Source organism: Aythya ferina (assembly GCF_964211825.1).
Source record: "Aythya ferina genome assembly, chromosome: 1".
NCBI lineage: Eukaryota > Metazoa > Chordata > Aves > Anseriformes > Anatidae > Aythya > Aythya ferina.
In genome coordinates, this window is record NC_140296.1 from 132,845,721 (window position 1) to 132,862,403 (window position 16,683).

The 16,683-nt window shown below is 39.0% G+C and overlaps 1 protein-coding gene across 6 annotated transcripts in view; it reads right to left on the reverse strand.

The window, feature by feature from the left end:
• The window catches only part of SCUBE1 (signal peptide, CUB domain and EGF like domain containing 1), a 277,291-nt gene that overhangs the window by 217,780 nt on the left and 42,828 nt on the right, over positions 1-16,683 (reverse strand). The window lies entirely within an intron of this gene.

A 16,683-nucleotide genomic window follows, 5' to 3' on the forward strand; every position in this document is an offset into this window, starting at 1 on the left:
TTTTTTCCTCCATAAAACTCTATAGTTAGGGCACGGCGTAAAAACTGTTTGCTTTCTGAGTGTTTGCACCTTTGGGCAATCGCCTCCCTAATCCCCTAGAAGTGTGGCGCTGGCATCAGTATTTTAATTTCGGTCCCATATTTTTGTGTTAATACCTTGAGGTGCGATTGTGAATTCCATGCTCCAGCTTTCTCCTAGATACAGAGAGCATTTCTTCCATGTGGGTCCCTAGAGGTACGTTAGAGCTCCACCTAGTGAGTTTTATGGCATGCTGTAGCTGAATCGTTCGCCCCAATCATTATCTGTCTGATAGTGGTATTTAACTCACTAACAGCAATCTTCCTTGGAAAGGCTTCTTATTTTCAAAGACTTTGTAAGTATGTGTTTTGCCTTGGTGAAAAATAAGGCTAACCCTCCTTATTAGAGTTCTTGTTTATTTTCTTTCCTCTTTAATTTTGTAATTGGTCTTGCCCTTCAATTCCATGAAATCATGCTACTTAATTGAGGTAAATTGTCTGAAAAGCATTTTTCATGAAATAATTCACTAGAACTGTCTAAAAATGAGCTACCTCAACTTTTTTTGAGGTCACAATGTAATAAAAAGATTTGCTAGAGCAACAAAATACTCCAATTGCCTTTGTGACTTGCTGTCTAGCATGCATTAAAAGTGTCACATTGAGTGCATGTGTTATGTTATTCTTACAGAAGTTACTGCAATTGCCTTCTGTCTTCCCCAGTTCTGTGCATTTATTATCTGTACATCAATACCACCTCCCACGTAGCACTCAGGAAAGGAAGTCACCTTGATCCAAATCTATCACTCTACACATGCATTTCCTTATATATTCTAAGGGTGGCATGCAATTAAAAGCCAAGGATACTTCATAACATCTGTCCATTATCTAGCAAGCTTTTTCCTCATTTTTTTTCCCTTAAAAACAAAACAAAGCAACAACAACCAAACAACAACAACAAACTATGTGGAAATACAGTGGAAGAGGGTCAGAACCTGATCATCACATTCAATAAGGAATACAATCTACAGTGCCAGGCTGAATATTTCCGTAAGGGTCTTTTCAGCAGTTTTCCTTGCTAATGGTGACATCTTAGATAATCCCTTTGGATTTTTACTTTTTCCACTTTAATTATGTTTCTGTTCTTGTTTATAATCATATAAAAATCCTGTGTCAATTGCACAGAGGCTTCTATTAAAATTTTAATATTGGAATTAATGACCAAGAAGCTTCCAGCATGGGAGCTTCAGAGTCAGTTGCTTGACCATAAACCTTCTCTGTATAACTGTGGTGAGCAAGAGCTCCTTGAATCTAAGTGGGGGCTCCTAGCCTGAGAATCCCTATCATTGCCCTTAAGTCCTACCTGAAAACTTTTGGGCAGTCTGCAACAACAGACTTTGATTGTGGACTGCACAGACTTCTAATGTGTTAAAAAATAATAATAATTCATTAGGACCCATCTCTTTACTGTGTAGAAGGTCCCTGAACACCTGTGTACCAGGGAGGTAAATAACATTATTAACATTAACATTAATGTTTAATTAAACATTAAAAACATTAATAGAAGTGTCTGCTGAGCAGTAGCCTCACCTCCAAAACACTTTAAACCACATACATGGACCACTCCAAAAAATACTTTGAGAAAACAGGAAATACTTTGAGAGGACAGCATCTGCAGAATTACTTAGTTTCCCAATTCACTATTTGAGAACACCTGTATATTGGGACCAACAGCGCTAGACCCTCAGCACTGAGGGGGTGGGGGAGGTCCACCTGTTCAAGACATCCATAAGGAAAATTTTATACAAGAAGCAGAATCCATAATAAAGTTCAATGTCAGAGGGAAGGATTCCTGTACCCTCCCTCCCCCCCCCCAGAGGATGGGAAATTATATAATGGTTCATCAATACATGCATGGCTGGAGGACAGTTATTCTCTTGTTCCTACTGTAACATTACTTTCCTCCAAAACATGTCTCCTCTTCACCCATCTAACCTTCTCCTTTCATTGCCAGGGTGCCAGAAGAGTTAAAACTTGTACGAACACATTTTCTTAAACCTGTAAATCTTTCAACAAGGTAGATCACAATATGCCTTATTGATGACCTACAAAGTCATAAATTGTTTTTCCCTTAACTGTCATATGAACAGTTCTCCATTTATAAAAATGAATTAGCAGCCAGAGAGAAAAAAAAATAAAGAGTAATGGAGTTGTTCTTTCCTGCTTCGACTGTAACCACTGAGATGGAAAAATGACATTGAAGAACTGGAACATACCTCCATTACCACAAAGAGTAGATTAGATCCTTCATTATTTATACTCACTTCATCCTGGTAGAAGACATGTTTTGCCAAGTTGAAAATTGTAACTAAAACAGGTAAATGAAGACTTGATGCATTAAAAGCTGGGTACTGTTTCATGACCTATATTACATGGGAGACTGGTTACTGCAGCCTCCTTTAAAATGAATAATGGAGACCTATAAAAGGTGCAAAAGGGATGGCACAGGACAAGGGTGTATGTACTACCTGTTATGTGATTACACCACAGCAAGTGGAAGAAGACACAGACTTGTGTGAAATATGCAGTTGAAAAAGATGCTTTTTCTGAAGTCCTGTTTGTTAACTCTGTTGCCAAAATACTAGCAGAGGTGGTGATCTGTCTTTGTTCGTAAGGACATTGTAGTCCCAAAGCTGGGGAAAAAACAAGAAAACCTTGAAGAAAATAGGGAGGCCTGTAGCTTGTGTAGTCTTTCTACAGCATTCTGAATTGGTTTCGTTTTAGAAAGGGAGAGAATAATGGAACCAGAAGGGAAATATCAAGGCAATTAAAAAAAAAAAAAAGCAATAAAAACAAAACCAAAACAAACACAAACAAACAAACAAACAAACAAAAAACACAAACAAAACCACCAGAGGCTAGGGAAACAGCAAAACAGCAACTGAGCATTCAGATTTCTGTGCCAGTAAAAGTTACAGGAAGAAAGGATGCTAAGAACACACTCTTGTTTTTGAGCTGCACCAACTGATTGAAGTGAAGCTACAAAATATTTACTTGTAGTTTACAGAAAGATGTAGAGGATGCTAAAAAGCCAGAGTTGAATCCTGTGCTTGACTACAAAGAGGATAAAGCAAGCAGGTATCCATCGCTCTTTGTCCATCCCCTGACTTTAGACAAGTGTAAGATCAGGATTTTAATTCAATGACTCCTCCGCAGAAGCCTTCAAAACAGTGACATTTTTGCTAGTACAACTTCTGACTCCTGATCTGGTATGGATTACTTATCATATTCTTATAATTGTCAGCTCAGTTATTCTCAAAGTGGATGTTACTGATTATTATGATTGCATACAAATATATTGTATTGCTGCTGTTTTAACAGGCTATCTTCTTGAACACCAAGGTTTGCATAGTCTAAAAAGCTCAAGCAACTCAAAGAAAAGTACTCTCAGGGGTACTTTAGACCTGCACCACTCAATTTTAATTGTAAATCTTGGATAGTCATTAATTGCTCTGACTGCACAGAACAGCAACAAGAGTTACAGTAATCCAACAGATGATATAGTTTTTGGGCTGTTTTAAGATACATAAGACCTCAAATTATTTTATGATTACTCCTGTTAAAGTGATCTTCTTTAAAAAAATGGCTACAGCTGACTCTGCTTTCTTCTTCAAAGCCCTGATTAGGGCACTCAGTCAGAGGTACTTTCTGTTATTGCTTTTCTGACAGATGTCCAAGATCTGCAGTCAGTTGTGTGTGCTTTCCTGTTCTAATCAAGACCCTAACTACGTAAGGAACACTGAAGTATGTGCATATGCATCAGCAGGATGACTCTTGCATGTAGACTTCTGATAGGACTGTCTCAACAAGATCAGAATCATACATTGCAAGATAAAGAGAAGGGCCTATGACCTCTACTCACAGTCCCTTTATCCTTCAGCTTAGCTCAAAACCAGATGTGGGGAGTAGTGTGGCTCTAAGCCACATGGGCTGTCCCCTCTCTGTAAGACATACCATGACAGCAGTTCAGAGAAAAAGCTGATTTCACTTCACAGAAGACTTCAATACTGTGAAATTTGATTTTGTTCCAATCTAGAGCCTTGCCTTCCCCCCAAAACACTCCCAGAAGTCTCAAGACTTCCAGAAGCTGCAAGTTTCAACTGCAACCTGACAGAGCAGTCACAGAGGTGGGTAAGTTGGCAGGACAGCTTGCCAAGTTGTGGTAGGATACTGTCAGATCCGTGCTTCATTTTTTTCAGACCTTTCCTGAACCCAGAATGATTCAGTTTAAACATTAAAAGCAGCAGCAACACTCCAGGAAAATTCTGAGGGTTCTATAGTCAAAGTTTTTCCTGACTCCACAATCCCACAAAAAATTTGAGGCTGTTTCTCAGGTCACTTTCATGCAGATGGGAAAGGAAAATATCTGTAACGCAGCCTGCTCCTGCAATTTTCTTCCTTCCCTACCCACCTACTCTGCCATTGAGGGTTGAGTGAGATTTGTGTATTCACTCAAAATTCTGTGTTGTTCAGGGAGATCCACAACACAAAAGCTACCCTCAAGTTCTTCCTTTTAACTTACTATAATATCAAAAGGAGCCAATTGATAATTTTGTATTTTAGCACCTATTCAATGTATTGCAGGTGAAAGAGTTCCACCAAAAACATCTGGAAGACCAAGGACCAGGTCAGGACATCAATCCCTTCACCCAAGTCCTAGTCCTATGTAGTGGGAAGGTTATTCAGTTGGTGGAAAATTGTATACAAACTTCTTAAAAACAATATGCTTATATTAGTGCAAGTGTATGTATGCACTTATCCTCTTGTTTAGCTGAAATCTTTACTGCATGTAATCCACATGGTGTAAGAGCCTGTTGACATATAAACTTGATCTTGATTAGGAAGTAAGCACTGCATCGTTTGTACTAAAGACGAGCTCTAGATTAAGTCCTGCTTTATTGGGTAAAGTCTGGCCTATTACCCATAATAATTTTATCCTAAACAAAACCTGTGTTGATCAAATAGTCTTATTCTGAAGTAGGTGCCGATGTAGGAATATAAAACACATGTAATTCTTTGTACTGTAATTAAGTGCATTTTATCTCAGTTATTTAGTTCATCCAACACAGCTGAGCTGCAATCAGCTTTGATCAGAAAGCCTGCATCTCCCCTGTTTTGTCTGTAGCCTAGGCCTCTTCAGCTGTGTCAGATGAATGCAAAGCACTCCAGCTGTCTCCTGTAAAGACAAGCGAGCGTACCGGGGAAATGACAGTGAAATCAAAGTTATGGTCTTGTGCCATGAGGACTGTGGTGTTCACTTAATGAGAAGTGACTAGCAGAATGGCACCACAGGACAGTCACTCACCACTGTGTGTAAGATTGTTCAGGAGAGAAGCATAGACGGAGGTTTAGAATCAGAACAAGCAAGGTTCTGTCTCCCATTGTCCTGCCATAAGCAACTCCATTGCTACCTATAGCTTTGCTCAGATGAGCTACAGAGTGTGATAGCCAACACGTTTCAGTCACTTCCCAGTAAATAGAATTGTGCATCTAAACAGAAAATTAAATCAAGGAAAGGATGATTTTCCCTCACTGTCTTTTAAATGAGAGGGAAAAGACATGGTCTTATCTTACAAAAGGATCTTTAAAATACTTTGCTGAAGCTTCTTTAAACTACTAGATTATTATTCAACTTTTTAGAAACTATCTTATTTTACAGAAGGATAAGCTGTATTCCCCACATTTTTCATACACTTAAAATACGATGCTGTGCACTACCGTGAGCATTAGAAAAGGCTCAAGATCCAATTATAGTCCAAAAGAATAGGCAAAGTACCTAAAAATAAGTTATGTCTAAGAATACAGTTGTGTGCTCAGGGTTTTGATAGATACAAATAAAACTCAGTTGTCATAGGACTATAAAGCAACAGACAAAGGGCATGTTCTGAGAAGATTCATGATGTGCTCAACACAGCAGATTAATCTGATTGAATGAATTTAGCATGATCATTGCTGTTTAAGACAATCTTCCAACCCAGAAGATATCATAAAATATGCAAGCCCAAATCTTTGCCCTAGGATTTCTACTGCATCAAGCAATGACTCCCTCAAAAAAAAAAAAAAAGTCTATCCACCCATTGGTGTTGATATTTTGATATTTGTAGTTCTTCCAACCTAAGTTTGCATAGACTTAAATCAAAACAAAAGGTCAGCAAATCTTCATTCCTCATACTACATTTTTCTCACATCCCAGGATTGTATTTCAGTGGCCTATTCTGAAATTGACTGCAGGTACAATTGAAATTGCTGTCATGGAATCCATGCTCATGGGCTGCACTCATATAGACACCAGCCCTTTTTCCCCATACGTCTGTGAAGGGCTCAGAAGTTATCACTTATCTCAGCATAAAAGGTGAACATCCCTCCGCAAATCCCTCATGCCAAAAGCTTGCTGCTCCCCTATGGTAGAATGCTTATCGCACATGTTTTCCCAGTAATCATCTTCAAAGGAACCAGGAGTTGGGGTAGTCTAGTAGCACACTTCATCATTAAAATCACAGGCCATTCTATTACACAAATTTCTGCAGAGGCTTTTCAAATACATCATCCTATCCAAACATAAAGGGACAACTCCAGAACCATTTGAAAAACCCTATCATCATTTTCTGCTAAATGAGTTCTTCTCCCTGAGGGCTCTCTGGAGGAGCCAATGCTATAGTGTACTAAGCTACCTATGTGACAGCTGAAGCTCAACCGACTCAATTCCTGACAGGCAGCTGCAGTTCGAGGTGGTGTGAAATAGCAAATGAAAAAGACTATCATATAGAATTAAATGCAGCACTCTCAGGAGGCCTTGATATAGAAAGGGTAAAAGTCCACTCAACTTAATCCTGCATATTATCCCGTTCAACTGAATAGAACTGAATAGCTATATGAATAAAGACAGCAGGATTTGGTCTCATATGCTTACTATTCCTCTTTTTAAATTATATGAGATGCACAATATAGACCTATTAAAAATGTTGCAGTTTGTTAGTATTCTGCTATTTGGGACATACTGGATTAACACAGGTATATTAAATTACAGTGAAAGCAGCTGTCAAGAAAATAGGATGGTAAGACTGGTTCATAAAGGTTTGCTCAGAAAGCTCATGAAATCGGAAAAACTGCATACTACCACTAAATGAAAATACAAGCAGCAGAAGTTACTGACTGCTTGAGAGTCCTGATAAATTCTCATAATACTTGAACTGATCACAGTTTAATTACTTATCTAAAATATTTGGAAGACCTTCAATTAAATACCTATAGTAGAATTATAGAAAAGCAAAATCAATACTTGTCCCCTCCAATCTCCAAGTGAATGTAAAGAATCCTGGGATATCAAATTAGGTGTACATAGAGATCTACATGGGTCAAGACCAAGACAGAGACTTCAACCAGTCCTGCAGTATGCCCTACAGGGGCATACAGACCCATGGGGGAAAAAAGTGGTGTGGGTTTCATACTGTCTTTGTATTTCCAGAAGAGTCCTTAGACAGGAGGTATTCTTAGCTGGCTAGGTGAGTCAGAGGTAGGTCTGTTGTGCACTACTGAAACAGTTTGAAGCAAACAGGGAGCAAATATTTAATATTCAAACTTTTATTTGTGCTGTGCGCTATCAAGTAAGCATGTGTAAGATTTAGAGGATGTTCAGAACCTGATTTAAACACATTATCTCAGGTTCCTCTCTTTATTCTACAGAAAAATCTACATACAAACACTTAGAGAACAGGCACAGAAATTGTGGTATCTACCTTCTACAGCTTTCCCAGTAAGTTTTGTATCATATGCTATATGAAGACAATGTTCAATGATGGTCTCAATTCTCATCTTCTTTCTACATCTACTAGACCAACCCAACAACTCAGAATAATGTAGACCTTTCTATTAGCTTCATTCAGCCTCCAGCTGAGCACTCATGTTTGCACCATAGGGGTGAAAACCCTCACAGCTCTAAATGGCAAGATGAACAACTCTGCAGGGTGCAAAACAGTAATGTCAGCCCTGTGGAAAGCTCACACTGAACTATCCGAGTTCAAACTGAAACACGGGGGGTGTCCAGCAGAGCCCCCAGCTGTGTGTGTAGTGGCAGGATACCTCAGGTGGTTGGGCAACAACTGAGTGCTGCCAGCTGTGCCAGCCACAATCCTCTGTCCATCACTTTGCGCTCTCATTTCTTGTTGGCCATCATGTCAGCCTGGAACTGCATCTGCTGTTTTGGGAAGAAAGCACAATAGGGACTTTGCCTCCAGGTACCAAAGTTACACAAACATTACTCCACCACAGGTGCTGATAATACAACTAAAGAATAACTCCTATAGCAATCCATAGAAACTCCAGCAGGCTCTCAATGTGCAATTCTAAAAATGATTTATGAGGCCACTACGTACAATTCTTCTGCAAGGACATGGGTAAGCATTCACGAATTAGGTCGCTCGCAAAGATAAGGAAAAGAACATATGGATAGGTTAACTGACTTTCTCAGGTTCGCATGGGAAGTTCGGAAACCCAGAAATAGAATCAGTCAAGGCTTTCAAAGGGATTCCAGGTATCTCCATTACACAACTTAGAGTGGCTTAGTGTAGTAACTGCAAGCTCTGTGCACATTTGGTATCACTTGAGAGGGTCCACATTTTGGCAGCCACTGCTAGTCATGACCTTGGCAAAACTGAGTCCATATTCTTGACTCCTGTTCCAAGGTGTTTGGTACTGTAAAGCACAGTGTGCTGTCCTACCAAGACACAGAGGGAGCTAATTAAAGAAGTAACTTATCTTTAGCAACTCAAAAACCTGACGTTCCACATTCATTAAGCACTGTTTTGTTTTCTAATCTGCTCAACGGAGCTTAAATGTAGACTAGAAATTTGGGCTAAGTCCTGGGTTTTGTGGAATAGTTATGCTCCAAGAAATCCTTTCACTGAGAATAGATGATTACAACAGTTTCTATAAATACAAATTGTTTTACAAAGGCAGACATTACAGTTTGTTCTAGTTTTCACTGAAATTAGGCCAGCAGAGCTCTCATGCCAGTATTATAACAATAATCATGCTGATAGTATTATTTCAGTTTACCAAAGCCAAAATCCAATATACTGCAAATTAGATCAAGCACCAAATAAAATTAAGCAAAAGATAAGCAATGCTAAAGGAAATGAATGCTAATAATAATAAAAAAAAGTGTTTACATTTCTTTGCTGGTTTCAGATACAAGCTAGACATATATAAGCAATTTTATGTTTAACTGTACCTTTATTTCCCACTGCTCCCGCCTCTTTTTTATTAAAAAAAAAAAAAAAAAAAAAAAAGATTTTGCAGACAAAGATATTTCAAAAGAGCATATTTCAGTTTAAATATACTGGTTTTAGGACTGGGGAAAGAAAACAGGGCAACAGGGCTCAGACCTATCAAAAGCTTTAAGAAGAAAGGCAGATCAATTAAAAATGCCAGAGGGCAAAGATTGCTTAGGAAGAGAAGAGACTTTGACAAATTTGAGATAGCCACGTTCTACGAAGTCCATAATGGAAAACAAAAAAACTTGCATTTGTAACAGCAAATATCCACAGGAAAATAAGGCATCTGATACATCACAGATAACACAGATCTATGCTTTCACAGGCTGAATAAACAAGCCACATCACTGAGTTCGTGTTTGTTGAGTACTTTGAAGATGAAAAGCAACGTATAAAATGTGAGGTGTTATTCTTAAGACACCCAAGGCAGCCAACCTTCAAACTCAGCTGGTGAATTATTAGACTTATTGATCTGACATTGCATTATGTTTTGCACCACAAAACCCAGTAGCTACTCAATAGAACACACACCAAAAAGACAATAAAAAAAAAAAAATCACAACAACAACACACCACCACCAAACCAAGCTTCTTATTTGGGACTTTTAAAAGTAATATTCTGATTTTTGGCAGCTTGCTAGGAAAAAAAGGACCACAACTGTCGTTACTGAGTGTATCTTTTGACTGTAACTATAATTTAAAACAATTGTCTGATGTAATTTCTTCTTTTCTCACACAGTGATTCCAGGCCAATTATTTATCCCCCTCCCTCCCCCCATAAGAATAGTGTTTTGAAGTCAGCCAATGAAACATGTTTTATTTAAGGACTATATTCCTAGAGCAATGGATTCTTTGGAGACCTAAAGGTTGCAGAGCACTTCATTAGTTCCACATAATGAAAGAATGGTGCAATTGAAGGAGGTCTCTAAGGGAGAACGGTGTGAAAATTAGAGACCCGTCTGCTCACTTGCAAAAAAAAAAAAAAAAAAAAAAAAAAAAAAAAAAAAAAGCAAAAAAGGAAAGAAGAGGAAAAAGAAAAAAAAAAAAAAAGGAGAGAAAGGAGGAAAATAATAAAAGTTGTGGATTTTCTAAATAAAGCACACTATCTCCATTCAGTCCACTGAGAAAGGGTGTCTACTCAATCCTCTTACCATTGACAATATAATAAAACCAGAGGAACTTTTTTGAAGTAGATCTGCACATTCCACATTTGGATTGAGGGGCAATGGACTGTTTAAATTGCTATTTACATTTCCAGCTGTTTTACCAGTGATTTGCCCAACTTAATAGCTCTTTAAGCTTTTAAACAAGAAAATAGCTATTCTCACGATTCAAAGAAGAAACCATGGTTATTTCAGACTGCCTCTATTGTAAAAGGCTTAGACCCCTCTGTCTTTATAGATGCCCTTCCCTTTATAGTACTTCCCTTTTCCAACCCCTCCTGCTTTCTAAATCTTCGTCCATCTTTAGTTCACTTTTTACATTATATATTTTTAGTAATATAATGAATCTTTGCTGATACTGCTGATTCAAAGAAAACGTTTGCATGCAGCCACCAAAGTTTCCAGGAGAGACTTAAGTTAGCTAGAAAATTAGATTTACCTGTATGATCTTCCATTAGTTGTTGTGGAGCATTTGTTTAATGCTGGCTAACTCCCCAACTATTGAAAAATGTGTATTTATTTATACTCTTTCCTCTGAGGCTGTACTAAAAAAAAAACACAACAACAACACACTAGAAGTGTGTACTGCCATAATGTAAACTGTATTTTCTGCTTATTTTTTCAGGCAAAGGAGAAGAGAAGGGCAAGGGTGTAGTTCACAAATAAGAATAAGACTAAGATGAAAGGTTAAATAGGGGTGGAAGGAGGAGGGAGTTATTTCATAGTGGCTCAACAAACCACTGCAATTATTTTGTAATAATTTGCACCCATTAGTTTGTTTAACCTGGTGCTAATAAACTCTAATATCATGAAGAAAAAGTTCAAAAACAAAAGCCTCCCCATCTTGCTTTTTCCCTGATCAAAGCATTTTCCTTTTACTACTCTTAAGTATCCTCTGTGTATATAGATGATTAAAACACCATTCAGATAGTGGGGCAAACAGTCAAATTCAAATTATTTAGAAAGTGGTAGCTACTACTCTGATCAAAATTTTCAAAACTAATACAGTTCACTGAAGAAAATTATGGTAATGCTTGGAAAAGTGTAAATTCTTTTCAAGAACTGATTTTACCCTACCTTAAAAAATGAGAGAATAGCATTATGTTGGTATAATACTCAACAACTGATTTTTATTTTAAAAGGTAACACTTCATATATAACAGTCAATATATCCTGAACTAAAATTCCATTTTTTTATACAACTTATACAGAAGGCAGTGAATGATCCCCAAACTGACATACTGGCTGCTGATAAAGCAGACATTTGTCCTACTTTCACGCACCAGAGCATCATTGAGGATATAACAGTTTCACTAGGCAAAACAGGACCAAGAATCAATCTGTATTTGAATTAGTGTGGTTATAAATAAAATGGACTTGTAGCTGGAATGTCTGGTCCCTTCAAAAGGAAGGAAAAAAATCACACCTGAGTCACTGAGAAGTGACTAAGTTCTAAAGAAAGTATGTTTAAGGGTAAATCAAGTGCCCTGTTCCCGTGCAAAGAGAAAAAGACTATCGAACAGCATCATAAATAAATAAAGGTCCAGTAAGGGCTAGAATAATTTTGGATGTTTTTTTCAGCTTTTAAGTACAAGTAGCCTTCATGAACATTGTTAGCGAAAAGTTCTACCACCAACTAGTACTCTGCAGGAGGGTTGAAAATGAGCCATATTTAGCAGTATTTTTCTGAAAAACTCTTTACTCATATTTTGAAAATTCCCAGGCAGCTCTGCTATTAATGCCCAAAATAAAACAGATTACCCAGGGAAAAAAAATAATGTAAAAATCTAATGCGATAAATCCAGTGTTGCTTTGGAGTATTGGTGGAAAAAAAAACAAAACAAACAAACAAACAAAAAGACAGTTCTTAAAGTATATGGCAGAAGAAAACAAAAATACTAAAAGAAAGGCTCAAAAGGAAGTTCCTCAGAGCAGGCATTTGTCTCTTAGCACTCAGTTCTAAGAAATGCAATGCCTTCCCACTCTACACGAGACAGATTTTTGGTTAAACATAAAATAATCTCCTTTGCATCCTTGTTGCCAACACGTAGTAGTACGAAAGGAGAACTGCAAATCAGCTTTTGTTCTGTGCCAAGGAGCTGTTGTGTGCACTTAGGTACATTAGGTATATTCCCCTAGCCTTGGTTTCAACAACTAAAAATAGCATCAGGACCCATCTTCATGGAAGTTCCTAGTTAAGCTAGCAGAGGAAACTACTGCATACAAAGGGCAAAAATTAGCTTATTGTCCGCAGCCTATTAATAGCCCCAAACCTGTGCAGTAGAGCAGCCACAGTAAGTCACACTTCAAGTAAAAAGCATTTGAAAGTCAAACTTTCCAGCACTGGGCATGATTAACAGCAGATACACTCCTGTGAGCAGCTCCACTAAAATCAAAACAATTGTTTACAATAATGAAAATATGTGCAATTATGGCTGCAGGATTAAGACCCATTTCAGAGCTACAGGAGCCCTGTATTAGAAAATACACTTGTATTAAATCACTTTGACTACTTTGTTGCAGAGATAGAAGTTTTATTGCCAAAGGAGCCATAGCGAAAGGGCAATGATTCAACTCAAGCACTCTACAGCATATGAACAGTTGCACATGTTACAGAGCACTCAGCTGCCACAGCCACCAGATTTCAGTAATGCCTCCTGGCAAATCCCATTAGGCTTCTTCTTGCCGCATTAAAATCACTGGAGGCTAAAAAAGCAGTAGCAAATCGATTTCATATTGCCTAAGGATCCGTTACTGCATTTATTCTTTATGCCAACCTATTATTTACATGGATAAGATTCACCATGGAGACTGTTTTCTAAGAATCTGAATAATACAGATTGGCTTTAGTGATCACAAAGTAGGAATTAACCTGACACAAACAAGTTGAACATGTAGATTAACACACAGTTTAGATGCCCAAAAGGCCCAGCAACTCTGGAAAAAAAGCACCTTCACCTCTGCTCTCCTCCAATTTTGCGGCAAACAAACAAACAAACAAACAAAAAACAAACAAACAAACAAAAAAAACAACAACAACAACCAAAAAAAAAAAAAAAAAAAAAAAGGAAAAGGGCTCCCTGGGATGACCAGGGCACAGCAGGCTCCATGTCCTTCTCCCAGCAAAGGTGCTTTGCTACCTCTTGCAGACAGCCTGCCTGGGCATTTCCAGCTGGGTATTGACAGGTAGGATGTGCTTGGAGCTATTCAGCTCCTCAAGCTCTGGTGAAACCTCCCTATTGTACCTAGGCTCCCCCACCTGCAGCCCTTCTATCTGAGGGTCTGAAGGTGGGGCCTGAAAGTGAGCTGGGGGGAAGGTGGCTACAGCTACACAGGCTATATCAACGCAGCAGCAGAGGTGAAGGCTAAAGGAAACTAAAGATTATCTCATCTAAATATCCCCAGCTTGGAATGACTTCTAGTGTCTTCCCCAAGTGACACTGTGAGCACACAGGTGTTTTTGCAACTCCAGAAACGGCGTTGCAAGCAGAAGAGTTTAGAAACAAAGGAGTTAGTCTAATCTTTATCAGAGGCTGTTACCTTTCTGAAGCCTCTCACGTGCTGGGAGGTTGTTTGAAGATGGGGGATTGATGGTGAGGTGCATCCACCTTGCCATGCTCTCAAGTCACAGAAGATGCTCTGAGGTCTAGGCAAATGAGCAAAACCCTTCCCCTGTGGCCTGGAGAAAGGAGTCTCAGTGTAACCCTGGGCCACTGTGAGGTTCACCAGGGAGGAGTCAGTCTCCAGGCATAGCCAATTTCCAATGCTTCAGAGGAACTAAGCAAACACTAAACCAGAGTACATCTGGCTAATTGTATAGTGGGAGAAAAAAAAAAACCTTTCTTGACCCCAGCTAAACCCCTGAAACAGAGGCTTTTATTACAACCATTATCTTTATGCAAATGATGATCATGCTGAGGACTTATTCTGCCTGTTACATATGAAGGAAAGAGCTGAATGAATGATACATTCTGGACAGATTCCTTGGCCAGAAGGGACAATTCATACCAAAGCCAGTTTGAAAGAATATATTTTAGAAAAATATCCAAACTGCCTCTTAAAAACTCGAAGTGATGTCAATCATGCTGCCCCCTTGGTCTATTGCAACATTCTGTTACCCTCACTACTAGGACACTATCTGAAATCAATGTAAAATTTATCTAGCGTGAGCTCTTCCCTATCAGACCACTTTCTGCAAGCCTGAAAAGCAATGACAAACTGCTTGGTTGCTTTGCTGTTAACATTCCTACTGATGGCAGTTTTATAAATAGCTCTGCTAGCCACCCTGAACTGCTCTATTTCAGGTTTCAGTGGGATTCATAAGGTCCCAGAGAAATTCTCTCTTAGGTTCCAAAAGTTCTGCAAGGGAACTAGACAAAACCATGCTTTTTTTCTTAAATAATAACAAACAAAAAAAGCAAAAAAACAAAACAAAAAACAACAACAACAAAAAACAGACACACACACACAAGAAGCAAAGAAGCAAAATGAAAATGATTCTACTTTACAAGGTATGGCATAAAGCATGGCTGCAAGGCAAACTCTTATTCTTGCTTATGCTTCTGTCCACTCCAGCAATATACGCTGGCCATACACAAAAAAACTGCTTGGTCTCAGTCTCCCAAAATGGACCAGAGGAAGAAGCACAAGCAGGGAGAGAAAAGAAAAAATAGTTCAACAGTAAATGGGATCTGAGACAGCAGGATGCTTCAGCTGTTTCATGTAGCTATCGCCACAAACTCAGTAGGATGGCTCTGAGTGCTAGAAAGGTACAAACCACTTATCAAACATTAATGGGCAAAACATGGGCTCTTGCCAGCTGGAGATATTAAAACCAAGCATAGAAGAGGCCATCTTAGTCTATGTCTTCATGTTCCAGAAATGTCCAAGACAGGGGTGAAGAGCAGCCATCACAGTCATCCGGCATTGCGGAAAAACAGCTCCTCAGCAGCTCTGGGATGTGCTCGATCAATAGCTGGAAAATACTATTTGGTTGAACATTGAGCAGTAGCAGGTGCACCTAGTATGCAGCTATTAAAATGCCTGTTCCCCAGTCGATTCCCTTACACGGATACTCCTTGGCCTAGACATACCAGTTTTCACAAGCTTTGTCACTTAAGGTTTCGCTTGTCTGGCTCTGTTGCTGCTACCATACCAGTCACACCAGCATGCGTCTACCTGTGTTAGGTCAATCACTGTGTTTGCTGCAGAACATGCTTCATTTTTGTTTGGTGCAGGATGACTGAATTCAGCTTCCCTTACTTGCTTCAGATCAAACAGTTCTGCTGTTCTCACAGTCACCCTGCTCCTGGTGCCCTGCTAGGCATGCTTCCTTTGAACTCCAACAGCCTCTTATCTAACAGAGAATTGACTGGAAACTGTTTCTGTGCCAGCTGCCTTGCTGGAGCCTGAATTATGTGTTGAAGTCAGTCTAAGTATAGTACATAAAAGCTGAAAAATACTTCAGCTCCTAAGGTCAGAAGTGCAGCAAAATCTGCGTTCCTTGTCTTTAACCCCCCCAGTATAACTGCTGAAAGTCCTATGCTGGGAGTCCAAAATCCAAGCATACACAGAAATTGGCTCCCCTAATTCTTTTTAGGAGGCTCACTGGTGGGAACCATTAGCTGAATAAAGATGCCAGGCAAGGCTAAGACTTCAAAGACTCTTCTTGTGGATCACACAGGACAGTACCATTCTGTGTAGTTTTGAAGAGTTTCTTTTGTAGGGCACAAACTTTAGGCTCAGGAGATACGGAATGTTTGCCTGCATGGACAGCTTAACTTGGCTTCAAATGCTCTATACTTTAATACACCTCCTGCCTGTATGTGAAAATGTTTCACAATCTGATTCCCAGACTATAAGTTGTGACCATTTGCAAATATGTTAAAATGTTCAGAATGCTCAAAAAAGATGTAAATACATAAAAACTCTCACAATTATAGCCCTGGCACGTTGCATTATCTAGATGCAAATATAGTCAGCACTTTGGTCCTGGGCTGGAACAAATCCTAAACTGTCTGTGTTCAATGAACCTTGTCCTCAGAAGCCAAAACTACACAAGCAAACTATTCCACTAGCTGTGCAGAGGGAAAAAAGCATGGCCAGCCATGAGATGGAGATGCAACCTGGGACGCTTGAGAGCAAGAAGGAACATCAGAGCTTGCACAGCATGTC